Raw genomic sequence first — 25,155 nt, 5'->3', positions numbered from 1 at the left:
AGAAGATAGACAATGCAATGTAAGTACTTCCAGACATATCCTTATTTTCTTGACACTGCTATGCAACATTTCTTAAATGGACAACGCTAATGGCTGTTGAAAGAATTATGGAGTTAATTAACATGAAGTACTTTTGATTCATAAAACAACATGGCCTTCAAAAATCTCAAAGTCTGATATGTATTTACTGAAAAGCAATTTATTAGATGTTTATCCCACCTTCATTACTTTATAGTTTAAGTAACTCAGTGGCAAATGTACATAATAATTCCCCCCGTTTTCTTCACTTGTGAGGTACGTTGGGCTGAGACTAACTGGCCCAAGGTCATCCAACTGGTTTTTATGCCCGAGGTGGGACTAGAACTCTCGCTTTCCTTGTTTCTAGGCCAGCTCTTTAACCACTACACCAAAATGGCGCTCTGTATGCCATTTTCCTCTAGGAAATTTGTGCTTCGGTGTAATATCCTTCTGCCCCCTAGCAAGTCAAAAGCATGCTAATGCGAGAGGATTAAATAGGAATCACTTTTGTGGGAAACAGCAGCGTTTTGTGTGGCTGCTCAAAACCCTGCCCATGGTAGACTTGCCAGAATGTGACATCTGACTACAAGACAACATTAATGGTGAAAGAAGACCCTGGATGCTGCTACTTGTCTTTCTAGTGCAGAGCTGCCCGTAGTTCATCCCTTATGGTTCACCATGGATAAGCATGAGTGTGAACTAAACGCACAAGCACTCTTTTGCAACTAAACAACTACTATGTACTAATGTTGTAGTCTCCTGGATAATTGTAACATTGCCATACCCTGAATCAGGGGTGTCAAACTCAATTTCACTGAGGGTCGCATCAGAGTTGTTTGACCTCAGGGGCCGGGAAGGGGCCAGCTCCATATCACTCATGTCGGGGACGCCTGTGGTGGCCCGAGTGCTCTGCCAATGAAAATGGAGCTTGGGAGGGCCGTGTGCGGCCCTTGGTCTGACTCAGCTGTCCAAACACAACAAACCCTCTGAAGTTAACTCAAAGATTCCTTTATTGGGAGCACCAACAGCCCTGGCAAAAAGTTTCTCTCTCACTGCAGGCTAACAAGTCTGTCCAGCAGGGAGATGAATAGTTGTCTGCCACTTCTATTCATCTCCGATCCCTGCCTTTTATGCCCAGAGTTAGGGTGGGGCTTCGCTTGCAGCAGTGGCCCTTCCTTCCCAAGGATCAGCCCGTGGATTTCCATTGCTCTCCTCCCCTCTGTCTTCTGTGCATTCATGCATCAGGCACTGGACCCAGCTGTTCCTCTTCCTCATCAGCCACCTCCGGACATGGAGGCTGTTGACTCTCCATCTGAGGGCTGATGGACAGCTCAGACTGAGGCTCCACCTCTGTCTCTCTCTCTCTCTCTCTCTGCCAGCTCCATTCCCTCTTCCCCCTTGGAGCTCTTAGGTTACCTTGATGATGACCCTAACTCCCATGTCGCCGCCTCATCTGCTTTGGCTGCTGGAGAGGCCTGTGGTTGACAGGCCACAACAGCCCTCTTGAGGTCCATTTTCACTGGCAGAGGGTTGCAAGAGGCTGTTGCAGCTGAAAACGGAGCTTGGGAGGGCCTCACACAGCTCTTCTGACCTCCATTTTCGCTGGCAGAGGCACCGCGGGCTGGTTGTTCACTGTTTCTAGGGAAGCCCCGTGGGCTGAATTCGGCCCGTGGGCCTTGACTTTGATATCCCTGCCCTAAATGAATAATATGTAATAATTTAATATAAATTAAATAATTTGTATAATTTTTAGGAAGAATAATAAGGTAATACTTTGTACTTCCATCTCTCTAACATATTTCTGTGGAAAAAATGGAAAAATAGATAGAATTAGAGGATTTCAAATAGTAAACATCAATATTTTCTAACTCCATTCCCAGGATATTTTCTGAATAAGCAAAAAGGTTCCACATGAAAAACCTTATTCAATAGCACTTAGAACATAAGTGGATTTGCAAACAAATATTTGAGACTACCTTTTTTATAATCTGGGTTTGTGATTTGTTGGTTTTTACTTTTATGCCTAGTATATGCTGGGAATGTTTTAAATTAAAATGGAAATTATTAATTTCTTTCTGGGAATAAGTTGCCAAATTTCAAACTTTAAGATTTGGAAGAAGTCTTTTTTTTTTAAATGTTGCCATAATCCTTTTTCAGAAGTGATTCACATGGAGCATTTGAGAGAGTATTTTCTTCTAATGCATCGTTCTCTTTCTTCAATAGAAGAATATGCTGATAGAACATATTGAAATTGGATTTTTTTCTGCATAAATACATGTGGAAATAATTCTGTCTTCCTAATAGTAATTACCACCTTTTCTTTGACTTCCTTCAAATATTTTCAGAATAGGTGGAGTAAATGTGGAACACATCTTCACAGAGGAGACTGCTTGTAGGTTCATTGCTTTGCCTTATTCTTATAAAGTTTGAGCCTATAGGATGAGAGCTCTTAATGGCCACACACAACAGCCAGAATTAAAAGAGCTAGTTTAAAGTACATCCCAAAGTAAGAGTTTTCTCCCTCATTGAACACCAGAGGCTCGTTTCTTGACCATAAATTGTGCATTGATGGTACACTTTGCTCTGCAACTTTGTAGGCTCCTATTTGAGAAACATAATTCCAAAGTGGTCTAAGATGTGGGTTTAGCTGATGTGAATCAATATTTTTAGATTTAAGTAGGCAGTTTATGTCTCTATTTACAATGTTTGTGATAATCTGGAGGCCCAAAATTTTCCAACCTTTCAAAATGATGAAAGAGTGAAGGATGATATTTTTGCAGCTCATTCTGGTATTTTGAATGTGAGTCGTGCATACTGTAACCATACACAAGACTTTAAGTCTGCCTTTTCTTGGGTAAAAGCCAAAGTTCTTAGGGTTTCACCAGCTGGATCTTTCCATCAAGGCACTCCAAATAGAACTGGAGAAGCTACTGTTCCTGTATAATAGAAAAGTGTCAAATGTCTGATAGTCTTAATGCTGAGATTATCCTAAGGCAGACAGATCTGTAATTTTCCATTGAAATTTGCAGAAAGTACCTGAGGTTAAATCTTTTAGCCTTGTTCAACATAAAACATTTGTCCTGCAAAGAAAATAAGTAAAAGAAAGTGGAAAGAAAGTTATTTATACAGTATAAGAGAATCCTGCAATGATCTCTAGGTTCTAATTTTACAGTGTTCATTTTTGGAATATATGAAAAGAGAATGGTCCATATGAATAGCTTTGCCATGAAGTAACCACAACAAATTCGTATACTAACACAAGGTAATTATAAGATTCCAGTTTGGCATAAAGGAAAATCTGAACCTTGAGTTTTTATAATCAAAGTTTGAAATAAGGGCATTTCAGAGTTTGTCCCAATGGCAGCTAAGTTATGCTTTATGCAACAAGACAAGAAAATTTTATATATTTCTAGTGCAAATGTCACAAAATGGTAAGGTAACTATATATCCTTAAAATAAGTGGTGAAATCCAATTATTTTTACTACCGGTTCTGTGGGCGTAGCTTGGTGGGCGTGGCATGGGAAGGATACTGCAAAATCCCATTCCCTCCCCACTCCTGGGGGAAGGATATTGCAAAATTCCATTCCCACCCCACTCGGGGGCCAGCCAGAGGTGGTATTTGCCGGTTCTCCGAACTACTCAAAATTTCCGCTACCGGTTCTCCAGAACTGTCAGAACCTGCTGGATTTCACCCCTGCTTAAAATAGATGGGAGCTTACAATGGACACCTGTGAAGACATTGAGGACTACAAGTTTAATGCACATCCATTAAAATTTGGAAATGTACAAGTAACAAGCACATTGAACCCAAAATTTCTGTTATGAAGCAAGACAGTTGTTAAGTGAGTTTTGCCCCATTTTATGACCTTTCTTGCCATAGTTGCTAAGCGAATCACTGCAGTTGTTAAGTTAGTAACATGGTTGCTAAGTGAAACCTGGCTTTCCCATTAACTTTGCTTGTCAGAGAATTGCAAATGGTGATCATATGATCCTGGGACATTGCAACCGTAATAAATACATGTCAGTTGTAAAGCGCTTGAATTCTGAGGATTGGAGATACTACAACAGTTATAAGTGTGAAAATTGTCATAAATCAGTTTTTTTCAGTGCTGTTGTAACTTTGAATGTTCACCAAATGAATGGTTGTAAGTCAAGGACTACTTGTATTCTGTTTTACAGTATATAGTATTGTAAATAAAAACACCATTTGTGAAATTGTTTTAAAGAATAAAATCTATCTAAAAATAAATCTAATACCTGAAAATAAATTAACTTTGTATAGTCTAGATTTGTATCCTGAGTATACAGAGATACGTAAATAATATAAATCCACAATATCAATATCAATAATGTAAATCCACAATATCAATCATAACATTCCTGCTACCATCACTTTTTAAATGCTGGCAAATTAGAAAATTCAACAAAAATGGCAGAGCTCATATCACCCATATTGTTCCTATCACCCATCTCCTCCCACTTATGACTGTATGACTGTAAATTGTTGCTGTATCCTTATGATTTATATTTATTGTTTCCTGGTATGATTTGATTGCTTATTTGTACCCTATGACTATCATTAAGTGTTGCACCTTATGATTCTTGATGAATGCATATTTTCTTTTATGTATACTGAGAGCATATGCATCAAAGACAAATTCCAAGTGTCCAATCACACTTGGCCAATAAAAAATTCTATCTATCTATATAGCTCGTCCTCCTAAAAGAGGAGATGAGCAAGGAATCTTACCTAATTATGATACAGAAATGCAAGAATCAGGAGGTGAAGAGCAAGCAGAAAGGTAGCCAGTATCTTAAGCGTTAAACATTTCCACCGTGATGATTACATATAACTATTATATGTTGAGAGAGAATCCTGGCTATCAATTTTAACCATTTAAGTGAACTGGAAATAGATTAAGATGACTCCAACTCTATTGGCTTTGGTAAAGCCTTGGAGACTTGGTTATGTGCCAGGCCTGAGATTCTGAGTGTGTTAAGGGACTATTTTTCTAGCCATAACTCTACTGTTACGATTTTTCTCAACTGCAGTATTTATTTTTGTATTGTTTTTATTTGGTTTGCATTTTATGATTGTTTGCTGCTCAGAGTCACTTGATTAAGATGGGCAGCCATAGAAACTGAACGAATAAACAAATAACCTAAGGACTTATCTTTAAGTTTTTAAAAAGTTTGTTTATGACTGCTCTAGGAAAAATAAAGAAATACTAGAGAACTTTTGTATTACGTTAATAGGAGGTCAGTGGTGCTTGTTATAGAAAAAGAATAATAATGAACTAAAAGATAGAGAGCTAACATGGGAATATATAGCAGAAAAGATGAAATGAGACCAGCAATATGACTTACCTCAAGCAAATGGCAAAACCATATTAGTGTAACAGACCATCACTTCTACCGTATTAGTTTTATCAGAGAATGAATATGAGCAGCATTTTAGAGATGCTATGCGTAGTTAAAAACTTGATTGGAGAAAAAAATAATTTCCACTTAAGTAATTGTAAAATTCAATAACTAAAATTCAATAACAATATGCTGGGTTTTTTTTCTAAAGACCCTTTTTGGGCTACTTCCAGTCAACATGTTTAATTAACTTCCTGGAGATCTAAGAAGAACTAAGATAAAAATAATCCGTTAAACCCTTTGCCTTGGAGCCTATTGCCCGAAAGAAGAAAAGACAACACAAAGGCTTTTTCATCGATTTCTATTCAGTTTGCTGATACTGAGACTGAGTGACACAAAGCTCATATCTTTGGAGGCAGCAATATGGGAAGATGGTTCCACCATTCTGAGGGTTGTACAGATTTATTGTCCCAAAGGCTTAACATAGAAATTAATTGTTCCCCAAAAGTCTAAAGAGCAGGCATCTCTTCTCTGAGGAGCCTAAAATGATCCTGAACTCAAAGTATACATAGGATAGATCTGTGATGGCGAACCTATGGCACGCATGCCACAGGTGGCACATGTAGCCATATCAGTGGGCATGCCAGCTCAGCTCTGGTGCGCATGCGTGCGCCGGCCAGCTAATTTTTGGGCCTTCTGGGCCCACCAGAAGTAGGGAAACAGGCTGTTTCCTGCCTCTGGACGGCCGGGGAGGGGGGGAGGCCCGTTTTTCTTTCTTACCTGGCTCCAGATCCTCTCTATGCATCTACAGAGGGCAAAACAGCCTTTCCCACTCCCTTGGAGGCCCTCCGGAGACCTGAAAGGGCCCATTTTCCAATTCCCGGTGGGACAGGAAGTGACGTTTTTTGCTATCTCCAGCCTCTAGAGACTCCTGTCCCACCAGGAGTTGCAAAATGGGCCCTTTCGGGCCTCCAGAGGGCCTCTGAGGGAGTGGGAAAGGTTGTTTTTGCCCTTCCCAGATGCATAGAGAGGATCTGGAGCCAGGTAAGAAAGAAAAATGGGCCTACCAGGCCATCGCATGCCAGGAGCGGGTGTGTGTGTGTGTGTGTGTTGCGTGCGCATGCATGGTGGGGCGCATAGAATTATGGATGTGGGCACATGCATGCATGAACCCGCCACGCCTCTCCTCGCATGTGATGGCAAAAAGGTTAGCCATCACTGGGATAGATGTTTCATGCTACCATTTTTTTGCTTTTCTATTTGGTATAAGTTATTATCAAAAGGAACATCAATACTGTGTCACTAGCTGTAATTTCCACCATCTTAGGGTGGAGGAGCTTTCTGATTTTGTGGCTTATTATTATCTTTAATAGACCTGTGTAAAACAGTATTATGCTGCTTCATGGAGCAACATCAAAAGGGTACTTAGTTTGAGATTTTGATTGAAATGAAGCATTCATTCAAGGCTTCAAACAGCCTGAATCCTTATCCACCACAGTATAACATTCATGGTTATCTGAAAGTCTCTTTTCTTTCTAACTCTGTCCATGAATTCCAGTTGCCAGTATGGAGTCTGAATGGAAAGTTCCATTAACTATTATGTTTCAAGAATAGGCATTGTGGCTTAGTCCCTGGTCTGTTGTCACAATTCTAGATAGATTCTTCAACTCTAATAAATATTGCCTTGCCAGTACTGGCTTCTAAGACCCCCCCATATTGAGAAGACCCCACTAAGGGTTTAGTGTTATAGAAGTACTCCTACTTCCAAAATAGAGAATTGATTGGTGTGCTGGGTTTCTGGTATCAACAAGCAACTTTGGATCCATTTCTGTCTTCTACAAGTGCTGAAGATTGGGAAACTAATTTGTATCTTTATGTTCAGAATCATGCCTTTGGTTATGTGATATCCTCAAGCAAAGAGAAGGACCAAAACAAGGAAATTGGGGAGTCAGAGCACATGGATCCCAACTCTAGTAACAATTATTAGTACCATCAGAATCTGTCATTTTTGACACTGACCTTACGACCTTAAAACCAGTCTTACCCAGTTAGCATATATAATTTCTTCCATCATCATACCGAATCAGCAGAGAAATGGAGCGGTGGTACAGTGAGATCTTCTTGGGACAGTACAAGCATTAACATTCTGTATTTTAGATCACTTTTGAGTATAGGCTGGCAGTGGAACAACTCTTGATAACAGTGCAACCTTGTATACCGTACGATTTTACTTTAAATTTTACTGTAAAATATGATACAGCTAGCTTCTTTTTTGTCTGATGCTTTCTTAGAAATGTTAATACTTTAATACAACCTTGACACTGATGAAAATATTAGTTTGTCATTTGATAACTAGGAGAAACTTTATTCCCTTTGAATGTGATATTTACCTTTGCAAGTTGAATTTATGACCCTTAAACTGCTGGTTAACTGACTCTGACCTGATGATGCAAGACATTGAGAGAGAGTCGTTGTGCATCCTGATAGGTGTGGTTAGAAAAACAGTGCTGAATAATTACCCTGTATAGTCCACAATCTTTGAAATGCACAATCCACAGTAGTATAGACTGTAGCTTTAGCCTATTTTTTTTGAATCTGTACCAACATTTTCTGTGGAAGAATTCTGATTCTCCTCTCCCAGAGGACAAGACGGCAGTAGCCACTATGTTCATTCCTAAGGCATTCTGATTCAGGAACTAACAAGTCATTACAGATAAACATCTCCATTATTATATCAGAATTGTTCTTCAACAAGCTTAATTATGCTATTTCAATCTTGCCCAGATTGCTTGAGTTTGTGTAAGATCTTCAGTTGATAGCGAAAGCTGGTTAGTAAAAACAGTTCCTGTTGTGAATCAGCTATGTCTCAGTTCTGTTCTTGGACAACAAGCTTGAAAGATTTGTCATTTTCCAGAAATATCCATTCTAATCAGTTCAGTAAGCAGTTGGCTCCAAATTCAGCATATAATGTCGCTTTAATACTTTCAAATTCTGCTCTACTTTTTGGAAAAAAAACCCTCAAGGAACAAGAACAGATGTTGCCTTTCACTTTGGAATATCTGCCAGTTTTCTTGTTTTGTGCATCTTGTGCATCTTGCGGTTAATATTTCATCTTGGGAGGCAATTTAACAGAACTGTGAGTACTTACTATCATCCATTTTGAGTTTGCTACATTCCTTGCTATATTTGTGGGATGTTATTATTCTCAGTATTATTACCCTTGCTGGATGAGCTAAGGAATTTATTGTGGAAAGGAGCCACAGAGCTTGTAATCAACCACTGTTTTCTAATCTTAGTATAGATTAAAGGGAGTCATGTTTATAATATTTGTAGTATGAAACTGAAATTGTTGTCCACACCAGAATCCTTTTTTTCCTGCAGAACACTGATTTTTTTTAGTTTATGTAGATCCCAAGGACTCTTGTTTCATTTCTCCATTAGTCCCCCAGTATAGATAGTTCCTGTAAATTGTCCAGAGATATGTCATTTTGGCTTGTTAGAAATTCCTGTCTAACTATATCTAGATAACTATCTTCTAGTGCCTAAATTCTGATGAGAATTGCTCCGTAGCATATTTATTTACAAGAACTGAACTACCCTTTTCTGAATGAATTATGACTTTGTTTTGGCTGTCTTAAGCATGCTAATTATGACAATAGAATTAATTTATAATTCATGTAATCTGCTATGGTAGTTTGATGCTTCCCTACTAACAAAATGTCACATTTCAGATAAAAAGTTAATGTTTACAACATTGAGGCACAAGTGTTTCTTTTTTGTTGTTTATGATTCAGGACACTCTAATGTTCTGTATATATTGGAAAGTACACGACAGTGATTCATACAGAAATTACATATGTGATAATGAAACATATTTCGTATATTGCATGAAATCAGACATTCTTTAAATGACAATTCTTGTTACATCTAGAAAAATATGCTATTGGAATGAAAAAAAATCTTTTCTTTTACAGGAATGTGAGCCAGCCAATAGTCGCATAATAATAATAATAATAATAATAATAATAATAATAATAATAATAATAATAATAATAATAATAATAATAATAATAATAATAATAATAATAATTTTATTTCTATACCGCCCTTCTCCCGAAGGACTCAGGGCGGTGTACAGCCTATTTAAAAACACAGACAAAACAATGATATAAAATTTAAAATAATTAAATAAGTGGCTCAAATTTAAAACCCCAATAAATTTAAATACCCCAATTTAAAACTATTGTGTTGATAGTCCGGCCTGGCGGAACAACAGGGTCTTCAATGCGCAGCGAAACACCCGGAGGTCGGAGATCTTATGAATTTCCGGGGGCAGTTCATTCCACAGGGCTGGGGCTCCCACAGAGAAGGCCCTCCCCCTGGGCGTCGCCAGCCGACATAACTTGGCTGATGGCACCCTGAGGAGGCCCTCTCTGTGGGAACGAACTGGTCGGTGGGAGGCTATTGGTGGCAGAAGACGGTCTCGGAGGTACTCGGGTCTTATGCCATGGAGCGCTTTAAAGGTGGTAACCAACACCTTGAATTGCACCCGGAAGACCACAGGGAGCCAGTGCAGCTCGCGCAGGAGGGGTGTCACATGGGCATAACGGGTTGCGCCCATAACCACCCGCGCGGCCGCATTCTGGACCAGCTGGAGCCTCCGAGTGCTCTTCAAGGGGAGCCCCATGTAGAGAGCATTACAATAGTCCAACTGGGAGGTGACAAGGGCATGAGTGACCGTGCGCAAGGCATCCCGGTCCAGAAAGGGCTGCAACTGGCGAATCAGGCGAACCTGATAAAAGGCCCCCCTGGCCACGGCCGTCATGTGCTCTTCTAAAGACAGCCGTGCGTCCAGGAGGACACCCAGATTGCGAGCCCTCTCTGTGGGGGGCAAAGATTCACCCCCAATAGTCAGCGATGGCACCTGCTGACTATATCGGGGCGCCGGAAGCCACAGCCACTCGGTCTTGGAGGGGTTGAGTCTGAGCCTGTTCCTCCCCATCCAGACCCGCACGGCCTCCAGGCAGCGGGACATCACATCAAGGGCATCGTTGGGGTGGTCGGGTGGAGATGTACAGCTGAGTATCATCAGCGTACAGATGACACTTCACCCCAAAACCACAGATGATCTCACCCAGCGGCTTCACATAAATGTTGAACAGGAGGGGCGAGAGGACCGACCCTTGCGGCACTCCCCATGCGAGACGCCTCGAGGTCGACCTCTGCCCCCCTGCCAACACAAACTGCGAGCGGTCGGAGAGGAAGGAGGAGAACCACCGCAAAACGGTGCCCCCTATTCCTAACCCCCTCAACCGCTGCAGCATGATACCATGGTCGATGGTATCAAAAGCCGCTGAGAGATCTAATAGGACTAGGACAGAGGAACAACCCCTGTCCCGAGCCCTCCAGAGATCATCCACCAACGCGACCAATGCCGTTTCTGTGCTGTACCCCCGCCTGAAGCCCGACTGGTACGGGTCTAGATAGATAGCTTCATCCAGGTGCCGGGGAAGTTGTCGTGCCACCACGCTCTCAACAACCTTTGCCACAAAACGAAGGTTGGAGACTGGACGATAGTTAGCTAATTCAGCCGGGTCCAGGGAAGGCTTCTTGAGGAGGGGCCTCACTACTGCCTCTTTCAAGGCAGCAGGAAAGGCACCCTCACCCAGAGAAGCACCTATAATCCCCTGGAGCCAGCCTCGTGTAACCTCCCGGGAGGCCAGTACCAACCAGGAGGGACACGGGTCCAATAAACACGTGGCAGCACTAATCTTACCCAGGACCCTGTCCACATCCTCGGGAGTCACAGGATCAAACTCCTCCCAGATAACATTCTCAAGACCTGCCCCGGTCTCCTCCCGTGGACTCATCCAATCGGAGTCCAAGCCATCCCGAATCCGAGCGACTTTATCGTGCAGGAATTGCACAAAATCCTCAGCACGACCCTGCAAGGGATCTTCCCGCACTCCCCCCCGAAGAAGGTCACCCTAAACAGGGCGGCTGGGCGGTTCTCTGCAGATGCGATAAGAGCGGAAAAATGGTTAGATTTTGCCGCTTTTATCGCCACTAGGTAGGTCTTGATATAAGACCTCACCTGTGTCCGGTCGGAATCGGATTGACTAGTCCTCCAAATGCTCTCTAGGCGTCTTTTCCGATGCTTCATCTCTCTCAGCTCCTCAGAGAACCAAGGAGCTAATTGAGATCGGCATCGGGTCAGAGGCCGCAAAGGCACGACGCAGTCCAAAGCTCCAGCGGCCGCCCTTTCCCAGGCGGCCACCAGCTCTTCAGTCGAGTCATGTGTTAGAGTCTCAGGAAACGGCCCAAGCTCCGTCAGGAACCTTTCGGGATTCATCAGGCGCCTGGGATGGAACCATCTGGTCGGTTCCGTCTCCCTGCGGTGGGGGCAGGCGGTAGGAAAGTCTAGTTGAAGGAGTGAATGATCTGTCCATGACAAGGGTTTAATATCTAGGTCCCCTCTACCAAGATCATTCAACCACTGACCAGAGATAAAAATCAGGTCCAGAGTGTGTCCCCCTATGTGAGTGGGGCCTTGAACTAACTGGGTCAGGTCCAAGGCCGTCATGGAAGCCATGAACTCCCGAGCCACCTCTGACGCCTCACCTGCGGATGGGAGGTTGAAATCCCCCATGACAATAAGTCTGGGGGTATCGACCGCTACCCCGGCAATGACGTCGAGTAGCTCGGGCAGGGTCGCTGCCATGTGGCAGGGAGCCAGGTATGTAGTCAGCAAACCCATCTGCACCGCACGGCCCCACTTCACACAAAGGGACTCACATCCGGCTATCTGAGGAACAGTGGTCTCCCTCAGACAAAGACTCTCCCTAATGATCACCGCCACTCCCCCACCCCTCCCCTGGGCCCTTGGCTGATGAAATGCACGGAAACCTGGCGGGCACATCTCTACGAGGGGGACCCCCCCTCTTGGCCCAACCAGGTCTCCGTAATACCTGCCAGGTCTGCACCCCCCTCCAAAATAAGATCACAGATGAGGGGGGCCTTATTAACCACCGACCTGGCATTACATAACATCAGCCGCGGACCCTGGGCCTGAGGCTCTACACAACCCAGGACACGAGTCACACAATGGGGGCCGGAGTGCGCAATCGCTCGGAGACAGCGCGTGCGCACCCCCGACACTTGATATGACCCCCTGCGCCCGTCATACCTGCCCCTCCCACTCATGATTTCAATTACACAGCCCTTTCTATCGTCCCCCTGCCCCCCAGTTAAATTTCCTTTCGCGACCCCTCTGCTGCAGCTAACCAACCCATCATCCCGCGCAGTCGCTATCTGGACCCCCCCAGGTCCACTTTTACAACCCCCACCCGTCCTCCCGGGTCCCCTTAAAATTTTCCTTAAAAATTTAGCTAAAAAACCCCTCAGCCCCCTCTTTGCTGCATGCCATCTCTCAGGGTCCCAAAGCCCGTCATCAAGATAGGCCCTCGATAATGTGGAGGGCCAGGCCTGCGAGAGGGGGGAGTCTCGCAGCGCAAGAAGGTCGGTTTTTTGGAGCATCAACCGAGCCAAAGATGGGAAAAGAAAAGCCAGTCCGGGAATCTGTCATAGTCCAAAGGATAACTGAGCATAAAGGTCACAAAATATCCATTTATAGGGCTGGACTCCACTGTCCTCTCACGACAGGGAGGGGGTCCAATGTTCTTTTTCTCCAACAGAGGTTAATGGCCAACCATCCTCTCATGATGGCCGGTCCCGTTACAAAGTTGACGGGAGCAATGCTCTATCCTCTCCGTTGGGATGTGGAAAATCCCTCAGCTCTCTCAAATGGTGCACAGTCTCTCCTACCAGCGAGGGCGTGAGTGGAGCATAATAAGTGTCCAAAGTGTAGATGTTAATAACGATGGTAATAATAAAGATGTAATAAAGATGATAATAGACCCACGGGCACAAGATCTTACTTGAGGTGAGAGTAGGAGTAGCAAGACAGAAAAGCCCAATCCAGGGGTGGTTGGCCATTAAGGCCAACACCCACCCTTACCTGGGGGGAAACGGAGGGGAGGAGAGGCCACCCGAGGCGACCAACCAACCAAACCATGGTCAGCCTCCCGTCTCTCCAACCTCAATTTCCACAACCCCCCAGTCACAGCTTTGTTCTAAAAAAACACCCCATCACAGTAAAAATCTACTGTGAGCCAGATGGTAGTCCTAGGGGTGAGGCTGTCAGCTTCTCCCCCATCAACCTGCTGCCTGGCTGTTTCTCTGGCCGGCCGGTCCATGTCAGCCATTGCCTCTGCCGCCGCCGCCGCCGCCGCCAGCTCGCAACCAGGCACCCCAAGCTCCCAAGGCGCACCGGAGCCCCCGAAAACGCCGGAAAAGAGCGCCCCAGGGATCCAGAGGGCTATAGGGAGCGAGGGGGGGCCACTTCCAAGCCGCCGCCGCACAAACGCCGCCCGCCGCCGGATGCCTTGGCCTCCGCTTCCCTCCGACACCGGAAACAGCTGCCGCAGCCAGGCCCATCGCCCCATCTCCCGTGGTGCCGTCCAGCCCTGCCCTGATGTTCCGGAGGGTGAAAAAGCCCTCAACAGGCAGGGTGGATGCTCCCTCACTGGGACTGGAGCCGGAGATGGACAGGAAGGCTCCTGAAGACCCTGACGACCGGCAACTCTCCCATCCCCGAAACGGAGCTCATTTGGTCGCCGCCATCTTGGAGCATGCGCAGATAAAATCTCTATGACAGTGATTTTTAATCTTTTCTTCACCACGGACACCCTTTAAAAACTTTTTGTGGCTACCGACCCCCAAGACTTAACTCAAGATTTAAATCATAATATTTTTTCAAGCCTTCATGGATCCCCTGTAATGACATTGCAGCCCCCTCAGGGTCCACAGTCCACAGGTTAAGAATCACTGCTCTATGATATTCTATTCCATTTCTCTCCAGTCCTATCACTGACAACATTCTGGGGTTATTAAGCCTACTCAGCCTTAGATGGATTATTTCTAAGTCATTAGGGTGTTCTTACTCAAATCTTCAGGATAATTAGAGTTTATTATTACTTTTATTCCATAATTATACAATTCCTTGAGCATCCTAGGAATTTTTTGTTTCCCATTCCCCTGTTTGGGTGCATTGAATCTGTCTATCTGTCTGATATAGCCATCCATTTACCCAAGGAACTCTGGGCTGCAAACAGAAATAAATATAGACCAGCAAGACAGATCCATTAAAAGTAAACTTGGTCACAGCCCCTAAAATGGAAATTATCAGTTCATAAAACAGACTACATCCACACGGAGCTCCATTAAAATCCTGGCCCCAGTGCTTAAGAAAAGAGCCAAGTTTTCAGAAGGGAGGCTTCCACAAGAGAGGCACCATGACAGAAAAGATATTCTTCCTGGGGCTAACCAGGGGACACTGCTTCACTGATGGAACTCTGCCAGATCTCATGGGATGGACCAAAACCAATGCAGGTAGGTGATCTTGCAAGTCTCTCATGCCATGTGAGACTTTACAGATGACAACTAGCATCTTGAACTGCGCTCAGAAACCCATTGGAAGCCAGTGCAGCTCATACTGTGGTATGACCAATACTGCATGTGCTACTGAATTTTGGACCAGCTGAAGCTTATGAATGTTCTTCAAATGCAACCCCATGTAGAGTGCATTGTAATAATGCAATCAGAAAGTGACTAGCCATGAGTGACCAAGAGCATTGCCTCTCAATCTAGGAATAGGCACAACTGATGCATAAGATGCAATTATGGAAAGTTCCTTCTGGCTCTAGCTGCCAACTGTTCCTTGCGCAAGAGCCATGAGTTCAGAAGAGTCACAGGATGCACACTAACTCTGGGGGAATGTTACCTCATCCAAAATTAATGATGGAAAATCACTAGATACCTTAAAACTCACAACCTCTTGGTTGTGTCAGAGTTGAGCTGAATCTTTTCTTTCCCATCCAGACCTGCACAGATTCCAGGCACTGAGAAAAGCACTTAATGGCATTACTTGGCTGGTTTGAGGCAGAAATATATAACTGAATTTTATCAGCACACTGATGACACTCTTGTGCCAACAGATGACCTCACCCAGCAGTTTCATATAAATAGAAGCAGAGAGAGAGTTGAGGTCTAGGACTAGATGTTCTCTCCTCCCCCCATTCTTGCCCAGCACTCATTGAAACCAACATAAGAGAAAGGAAGAGAACCACTGAAGAGTTGTGTGTCCCACTCCCAATCCCCTCAGCTGGTCAAGAAGAATACAATTATCAATGTGTCAAAAACCTCTTGAGAGATAAGGGAAAGCTAACATGAATACACTACTTCCATTCTAGTCCTCCCCAAAATCATTCACAAGTTCTATCTTGGTACTACATCCTGGTCTGAGCCTCGACTTCAATGGATCCAGATAATCTACTCCAGAATCCTTTGAAGTTGCAGATTTGCCACCTTATTTTTCTGAAACAGAGAAAGGTGAGAGATTAGATGAAAAGTATTCAGTATTGCTAGATCCACAGATGGCCTCTTAAGGAGAGGGCAGACCACTGTTTCCTTTAGAGCAGGTAGAAGTGCTCCCTCTTGCAAGGAAGCATTCACTTCATGGACCAAGCTGCACATCATCCCTCTGGAGACTATGAGAGCCAGAGAGGATATGAGTCTCAGGTGGTAGGGTCACTGACTGAACTTAGCTCTGATAACTGGACAAGACCAAGCCCCATCTCCAGCACTACCAAAGATCAGGTTTAAGTCAATCTAAGAGATCTTATCTCATAGATGCTTGGCATAATTGTCACAGTAGCCCTGAAAGCATTCCACCTACCCCTCCTTATGCAGAAAGACTGAACCACCTGAAACGGGGTCACCAGGTAGCTCCCTATAGGTACAAGTAGTCTAAATTGGGCCCAGAATCTCAGTCACTGAACAAAGTAGTTGCTAAATGATATATCTCACGACTGCTTCTTTCAGCAAGCACAACTCCGATTTTCCCAGTTGTGGCCATTAAGCAACCACAGAGGTGATTAAGCAGAGTGCCAGGGAGAGGGCAGTACAACACAGCAGTCTTTTGGGATCAACACATTCACAAATAAAAATAACTTGTCATTATGTATTTTCCTATAAAATATCATTTCAGAACTCAGTAGCAAGCTGAGATTTTACTCTCAATCCATCTTTTCCATGTTCTTTTTGAACTGATCTGTTTATTCTTGCCATTTTAGTACCGTATTTTCCGGCGTATAAGACGACCCCCAACTTTTCCTGTTAAAATATAGGGTTTGGGTATACTCGCCATATAAGGGGTATAATGATATACCCCTCTTCCAATGCACACTAAATAAAAATTAAAAAATATCAACTGGCTCACCTACAATGTAAAAGCAGCTGTGCTAGACCCAAAATGGCCCCTGCAACAAGCAGGAACCTCACACAGCCACAAAAAGCCCCCCCAAAACTTTCACACTCTACAAACACACAACACAACTGGCTCACCCACAATGTAAAAGCAGCTGTGCTAGACCCAAAATGGCCTCTGCAACAAGCAGGAACCTCACACAGCCACAAAAAGCCCCCCCAAAAAACTTTCACACTCTAAACACACACAACACAACACAACTGGCTCACCCACAATATAAAAGCAGCTGTGCTAGACCCAAAATGGCCCCTGCAACAAGCAGAAACCTCACACAGCCACAAAAAGTCCAAAAAACCAACTTTCACACTTTACACACACAAAATTCCACAGACAGCTTTGTGAGATTTTGTGTGTTTGTGTAGTTAGAGTGAAACACTACAGAAACACACTAAATCTCAGAAAGCTGTACAAATATTATTTTATTTTATTTTATTTTTATTTTTATATGAAAGCTAAATTTAAAACTTCCTAAACTTTAAATGGCTAGGTCTAAAAAAGAACAACTAAAAAAAACCCAATTGACTATTTTTTTTAAAGCTCCCAAAGGGGAAAAAAACTTACCCAATAGAACAGGGGTCTCTAACCTTGGCAACTTTAAGACTTGTAGACTTCAACTCCCAGAATTCCTCAGCCAGCAAAGCTGGCTGAGGAATTCTGGGAGTTGAAGTCCACAACTCCCTGCTTGCTTGATTGCTGATTGCTGATGGAATAGATTCAGACAAGCGAAGCAAGGCAAGCGTTGGGACTAGCAGTTGAGGTAAGCAAGCTGGAGGGGGAAAACTTTTTATCCTTTACATGGTTCTGGCCATCCCAGCTGAGTTGCAGGGAACTCAGCTGGGATCGTCAGAGCTGGGATCGTCAGAGTAAAAGGGAAAAAACTTTTTTCCTTTTACGTGGTTTCTGGCGATCCCAGCTGAGTTGCAGGGAACTCAGCTGGGATCGTCAGAGCTGGGATCGCCAGAGCTGGGATCGCCAGAGCCATTTAAGGCTTATCAGAGCCTTTCGGGCTGGTCTGCCTGGTTACAGGAGAACGACACCCGGCGTATAAGACGACCCCCGACTTTTGAGAAGATTTTCATGTGTTAAAAAGTCGTCTTATACGCCGGAAAATACGGTATTTAGATATATTACTAAAAGACTGCAAATAAAAAATTGATGGGAGGATGCCTTCCAATAAATTGATTACATTATCTATTGCATACAAGGAACTACTGATGATTCACAATGATCAAGAAATACTAAGCTGTTGCTGTCAACCCTTCTATTACTTTCCACAAAGGATATAATGTTGTTAACATGGACATCTGTATTTTATTTTAGGAGTATGACAAGTTGCTTCTGGAAGAGAAACTGGACTGACTTCCGTTCATGAGCATATTTTAAGCAAGCTTCAATAAACAGTACAGTATGCACTACAGGAAATGCCATGTTTAGTTAATATTTGCTGAGAATTTTCTCTCTCACCTACCCCCACCCCCACCCCTTTGTAGAACAAACTTGATTTCCCCACGGTCTTTACAAAAAAACTTTAAGTATCTTGCAAAGTCTGTCATTGTTACCAGACTTCTATATTCCCAAAGTTTATTAAGATTCCAATCAATTTTTTTTTATTAGTAAGTCGCTAAGTTGCTGAGTATAGTTCTTTTTATAATTCCATTTGCTACATACAGTAGTTTATACACTGCTCAAACAACTAAAGGGAACACAAAACTACTGTATGTAACGAATAAAGTATTTAATAAGGCTATTTCATTCATTCAGATCTCGGATGTCTTCTGCTTGTGTTCCCTTTATTTTTTTGAGCAGTGTATAAAAATACAGAATAGTGTTATGACAAGACAGCATTGGAAAAACATCCAAAAACCTGAGAATTCACTTATTTTCTTTCTAGCCTCTTTCATTAGCTACATATTAGAAAGATATTGATCAGTTAGCTTATTAATTTTTCCACTGCTTTCTACATTATTTATTCTTACTTATTTTTCAGTCTTCCTTTCTTTATTTTTCTTCAACGAATAGCAACAATTCAACTGTTTTACAAAAAATAGATAGAACACTGAGGAGTGTTGATCAGCAGAGTAACAAGCCATTACTTTTAAGAATGGGTACATTACAATAGAACAAAAGAACAATACCCCCATCCCTTTTATTCACAGAAACCACCAAGATACACATTGGAAATCTCAACACACCACCTGGTGGTAATACTTGGTGCCTGGTGGTAATAGCAATCTCATCTGTTATAACTAAAAATACTGAAAAGGAAGTAGAAAGTATCATATTCAGCACTGTCAGAACTTCTTGCTCTATCTGACCTACCAAAGCAAACCTGAGGCCAGGATGAATAGAATTGGGGATTTGTACCTCCATTGACATTAGGGTTGCCAGGTCTGCTTCCAAAAAATAGCGGACAAGCGGGGGGGGGGGGTTAAGTAGTAAAAAAATAAAACAAATTTTTACAATTAAATTATATATTTTCTTACAAAAAAGAAAGTCTTTTGACTGCTTTAAACAAACTTAACCAACGTGTTGGAACATGGCGCAAAACTTCATGGAATTCTGACTCGCAAAATTTACGTACCATTTCATCATAAAGCTTTTGAATAAAAAAAATGTCCACTATTTTGTGAAAAAAAATAGTGAACATAATGTGAAAAAAGCGGACTGTCTGCTCAAATAGTGGACACCTGGCAACCCTAATTGACATTATTGGAGTAACTGCCAAATGCAGCCCATATGATCTTTTGAAAATGTGGTTAATTGCAACCTGAGACTAATCATGAAATGATTGCATATTAACAATACCAGAGCACAATTTTTAGGCAGAAAATATTCTGGTCTAGTCCTTTTCACCTTGCTGTATGTTGGATCCTTGATGGTCTCCTGTTTTAAGCTTCTGGACTAAATGAAGTGTCCTGTAACAGATTCAATCCAGTAGTGGGTTTCAATTTAGTTTGTTACCTGTTCGCTTGTGCATGTGTGCACTGCTTCTGCACATGCGCAAAAGCGTCTGGGTGGGTGGGCGGAGCCTCCCACCACTACCGGTTTGCCCGATCTGGGGCGAACCGGTAGCAACCCACCGATTCAATCTGAATCTGTTGTGGTCCCCAGCAGCCTGCGGAGCTGGCAGCGGAGTCGGACAGTGACGAGGCTGGGGAGGACAATGGGCCAGTCCTGTAGTCAGGGAGGCACAGATGGGGCCAGGGCCAGCTGGGAGCGATGCGCGGACTCCAGGGCCTCCAGATGCAGATAGCAGAGAGGCAGAGGAACAGGAGGAGCCTGTTCCTAGTGCATGCATGCAAAGAGCTGCCAGAAGGCAAGAGCAGCTAAAGCAAAAAGGATGACTCGGGAGTAAGGCCAGGAGATGATTGACCCCTCCCAGAAGGCTTAAAAGAGCAGCAATGGCTTTTGGGATCTTTCTGGGAAAGCAACATTGCTACATTTGTTTCTTGTCAGTGTCTCTTGCTTATGAACTTTTGCCAACAAAAGCCTTTAGGGTGCCAAAGAAGACAAAGGTTGGTGATAAGGCCGAAGGACTGTTTATAAAGATCACCTGATCCGGTAGCGATGGCGGCAGGTGGTTCGGAGAACCGGTAGCAAAAATTCCTGCCCCCCCCCATGCCCAGCTGAGCTGCGCAATCATCAGAGGCTTTTTTTTTTAAAAAAGCATTTTTTCTACAACCTCCTCAGCCGAAAAAATGCTTTTAAAAGTTAAAAAAAAGCCTCTGATTGCGCAGCTCAGCTGGGATCCTCAGAGGCTTTTAAACGAAAAAAAAAGCCTCTGCCGATCAGGCAACTCAGCTGGAATCCTCAGAGGTTTTTAAAAGCATTTTTTTACAACCTCTTTGGCGAAGAGGTTGTAGAAAAATGTTTTTAAAAGAAAAAAAATTTCTGCCGATCAGGCAACTTAGCTGGGATCGCCAGAGGCTTTTAAAAGCATTTTTTTTACAACCTCTTTGGCCGAAGAGGTTGTAGAAAAAATGGTTTTAAAAGTAAAAAAAAAAGTTGCCCATGCCCACTCAGTCACATTAAACCCCCACCAAGCCACGCCCACAGAACCTGTAGTAACAAATTTTACATTTCACCACTGCCCCAAAGTGAGATACAATGCTGCACTTCAAATCTTCCAACATTTTGCTGGAGTGGCTGGATTAGGAAAGTACCACTATGAGTTTTCAATTTTATTTCAAGAATCAGAGTTATGTTACAGGCTGGCCTAAGGGTTTGCTGACAGACAGCATGAAAATAGCTTTGGACTTTGTTTTTCCCACTATACTAGTAATATTATTGTGTCAGTACAATCTAATCAAAAGATATATAGTTGGCTTTATATTCTGATCACAATTAGGATAATCATTTTCTTTGCCAAAAATATTGATATGAGTAAGGCACACTTTTTGCAACACTTGAGATACATCATTTTATATCCTAGCTGTAAAACTTGAAAAAAAATAACGTGTGCCAGACCCAGAAATCATGCCGGCAGATCATTGGAAGATTGAGGTGGAGAAGCTTGTCACAATACCTATTATCTTCAATACTAGACCTAGTTGCTATGAGGATGTCATAAACTAGCCTTGAAAAAAACATGCTAAAAAAGTATGCAGAGTGACTCTTAGCATTATGATACCTGTACATTTTCCATCTCATCTAAACCTTATTGTTCCAGTTATCTTAACACCTTGATTACAGTTCATGTTCCTTTGCACTGGGTTTAATCATCCAATCAAGATCAATTGGTTTTTCTTTGTGTTATAATGGCCATCTCATCTTTTACGCTATTTTCTCCTACTTTCTGGAATCATTGTCAACTTGAATTATGTCTGGAGCCAGATCTCTTGAAGTTAGAGGGGACCCTTGAAATGCTTCTTTTTTCAGAATCTTTATGAAGCTGGAAGAATTTTCTTTCAAGCCATTATTCACTACAAATGTATTTTATGTTGTACTAGTATTAAGAAGTGTTTTATCTGTTTCATTAGGAAATGCTTAATATTCAAGAATACATACAATAGTTTTCTTGTGTATTAAAACAAATATTGTTTTATAGTGTATATTTTTATTTACCTATACTGTGCTTATATGTGCACAGAAAACAAAATTACTTTTATGCATTATTGTTAGAAAATGGGGGAATTAATAAAGATAGTGAGTCATTCCAGTGGATCAAATCCTGTTTTTAGAGTATGTATGTGTGTGATGTATAGAAGCCAAATATAAAATGTGTGTGTTATTTTTAGCCCATTTATTATTATTATTTTTCTCCCCCCCTGCAAAAAAAATGGAACTTATTCTAACATCTTCAAACTTATAAAGCAGCCAAGATATCTTCTGTTACTCAGCCTGAGATAACATACTAAGTTGACTGTGTTGATTCTCTCTTCTGCAAGGAAATGGAGTTTTCTGGTAAGGAACTCAAAAGCTCCACCCTTTTTCTGTTTCACAAATAAAAAAGATATTGATGTGTAGGTAAGGAACCAGAGAAGTGCATGATTTTCTTTTATGGAATAAATCTGTAGACAACACTATCAAAAAATAAACGCTGGGCCGGATAGCAAAGAAGTTTTTACTTCTGACCCTGCGTACAGCAAAATGTCTGCATTCTCTAGCTGAGGCTTTCCCATCTCTTTTATCTGAAGTCACTTGAGCAAGAAAAGCCCTCGGCTTCTATTCAGGGAGGCTGATTCCCTTTTCTAAGCCAAGGCCAACAAGGCGTTTCCAAGGGTGACAGCAAAAACTCCACTGCCTCTTCTAGATGATGATGGTTTAAAAATAAATGAGTTGCTCATTAGTCTATTAGGAGTTGAAAGGTTTTTCTAGCTAATCTGACTTCATATGGGGGTAGGGGAAAGACAAAATAACCCGAGAATTTGCAAAATATAATTGATCTCTTCTTTCTCTTAAGTTTTTGAAATTTTTCAAAATAGGAACTCCTAAAAATCCTGTTTTTAAAAGTGTTTTAGACACTAAATGCCAATTACCAAAGACAGGGCCTTAACTTTATTGTATTGCAACATCAAATGATTTCACTGCGGTAAGAACAGAATAAGAAATAACATTTCATCTGTAATAATGGAAGTTAATCTACATATGAGATATTTGTGCTGGTTTGGCACAGCCAAACAGGTCATGTACTGATTTCAACGGATAGTTAGGACTGCAGAAAAAACAATTGCAACCAGCCTCCCTCCATTGTGGACCTGTATACTGCACGAACCAGAAAGAGGGCTGAGAAAATATCTACAGACCAGGGGTGAAATGCTCCCGGTTCGGATCAAATCACTTGATCCGGTAGCGATGGAGGCAGGTGGTTCGGAGAACCGGTAGCAAAAATCCATGCCCCCCACCCCCATGCCCAGCTGAGCCGCATGATCATCAGAGGCTTTTTTTTTTTTACTTTTAAAAAAGCATTTTTTCTACAACCTCTTCGGCTGAAAAAATGCTTTTAAAAGTAAAAAAAAAAGCCTCTGATATCGTGGGGCTTAGCTGGGATCGTCAAAGGGATTGTCAGCTGATGATCCCAGCTGAGTCGCCTGATTGGCAGAGGCTTTCTTTTAAATGCCTCTGACGATCCCAGCTGACTTGCCTAATCAACAGAGGCTTTTTTTCTTTTAAATGCCTCTGACAATCCAAGCTGAGTTGCCTGATCGGCAGAGGTTTTTAAAAGAAAAAAAGCCTCTGCCGATCAGGCAACTCAGCTGGGATTGTCAGAGCCTTTTGAAAGCATTTTTTTACAACCTCTTCGCCGAAGAGGTTGTAGAAAAAATGGTTTTAAAAGTAAAAAAAAAAAAGCCACGCCCACCCAGTCACATTAACCCCCCCCACCAAGCCACGCCCACAGAACCGGTAGTAACAAATTTTAGATTTCACCCCTGCTACAGACCCCTCACATCCTGGACATAAACTGTTTCAACTCCTTCCCTCAGGATGTTGTTATAAATCATTGCATGCCAAAACAACTAGACTCAAAGTCGTTCCCCCCTCGCCATGCCATCACTCTTGCTAAACACCTTATTCCCACAGCACTGTCATGCCTAAAGATATTTAGCCATGTAGCAGCAGCTTTCCTATTACCTTCTCCTATTGGTATCCTGTGATTTATCACTTTGTTGGTTGTAATTTATGATTTATCACTTTGTATGTACGCAAACAAAGAGCTTATGCACCGGAGACAAATTCTTTGTGTTCAATCACACTTGGCCAATAAAAAATATTCTACATATTCTGTATCACAATTCTCCAATTTTGAGCTACCACAATGGCTGCTGCAGATTTGTTCAAGCAAAGCAAGGGAGTAAAGTCAGAACTGAGAATCAATCATGTTTATGCCTTGCCTGTGGAAGTTGTGCACACTTATGTTGGCCTAGTAAAAGCACTCTCAAAATATGGTCCTATTCGTGCAAATCCCAGTGCAAATCCTAGGATTTTTATTCCCATTTTGCAAGGAACTAATCAGGTTTTTAAAAAATGAAACCCTTTTGTAAGTTGCTCACAATTTTGTCCAAGTGTTTGAGACCTCTTGATCTAAGTATTTATCTGTTTTAATAGTCTCCCCCCCCCCTTCTATCTGCACATTAGCAACTTTTGGAACAAATTAAAAGTACAAAGAATGCATCAAATAAATCAAAGTATTTATTTGGCTAGCATTCCTGAGAAGGCAAGCTGCCCAGAGTTTGATTTAAGATGATTTTGAGTTAAAAATAAATGTTTTGAAATCCCTAACACATGGATACATGTTATCTACCTTTAAATATAATTAGTTAGTCAATTTTGAAGGCTCCCAAGCAAAGGAACTCTTAACTTCTGTAGATTTGGCAGAAATTCACAGCTGTTTTTCCATAAAATATTCTTTGTTATTGCTTTCTTTTCCAGAGATGATGCAAATAATTCCCATTATTTTATATTGGTTTTTAATATATTGTTAACTGCTCAGAGTTATGAGAATGAAATAAGAAGCCATAACAATTGTATAAACAAACATTTACAAAATGAGTTCATCTGGTTTTAATTTTAACAAGTGTTTGGATTGTCCAGCTTTTCCTGAAATGTACAGCTTTTACATTATTTAATAGACAATGAATACTTTTGAGAGTCTACAATAAAAAGCTGAAACTTTAGTTATATCAGCTCAGTGATCTGTGGGACTATTACATATCTCTGTATTTTTTCAACTGCATAAATTCAGAACATCCAAGGTTCAGCTATCAATCTCACTCTATTTAGATATCTGATCTTGATTTTTAAATGTTGTCATCAGTGACTGCCGTTGGCGGATCTCAAATGTACCTCAGGTCCTAATTCTTTTTCTGAAACAAAGCTGGCTCTAACACTTAAAAATTGAATAATGTCTATTATATTTAGCCATGGAAAAGGGAGAGTTCCAAATATTCTG

The 25,155-nt window shown here is 42.1% G+C and overlaps 1 long non-coding RNA gene across 1 annotated transcript; it reads left to right on the top strand.

Annotated features, from left to right (window-relative positions):
- Positions 1-8,197: 8,197 nt before the first annotated feature.
- LOC148113542 (uncharacterized) lies at positions 8,198-18,249 on the top strand. Its single transcript, XR_015734553.1, has 2 exons — positions 8,198-8,516; positions 18,087-18,249. It is a non-coding gene; the product is annotated as an uncharacterized LOC148113542 (long non-coding RNA).
- Positions 18,250-25,155: the final 6,906 nt, after the last annotated feature.

This window comes from Pantherophis guttatus, chromosome 5 (genome assembly GCF_059756535.1).
Source record: "Pantherophis guttatus breed Tessera chromosome 5, ASM5975653v1, whole genome shotgun sequence".
In the NCBI taxonomy this organism is placed as follows: Eukaryota; Metazoa; Chordata; class Lepidosauria; order Squamata; family Colubridae; genus Pantherophis; species Pantherophis guttatus.
This window is presented reverse-complemented; position numbering and strand designations above follow the sequence as displayed.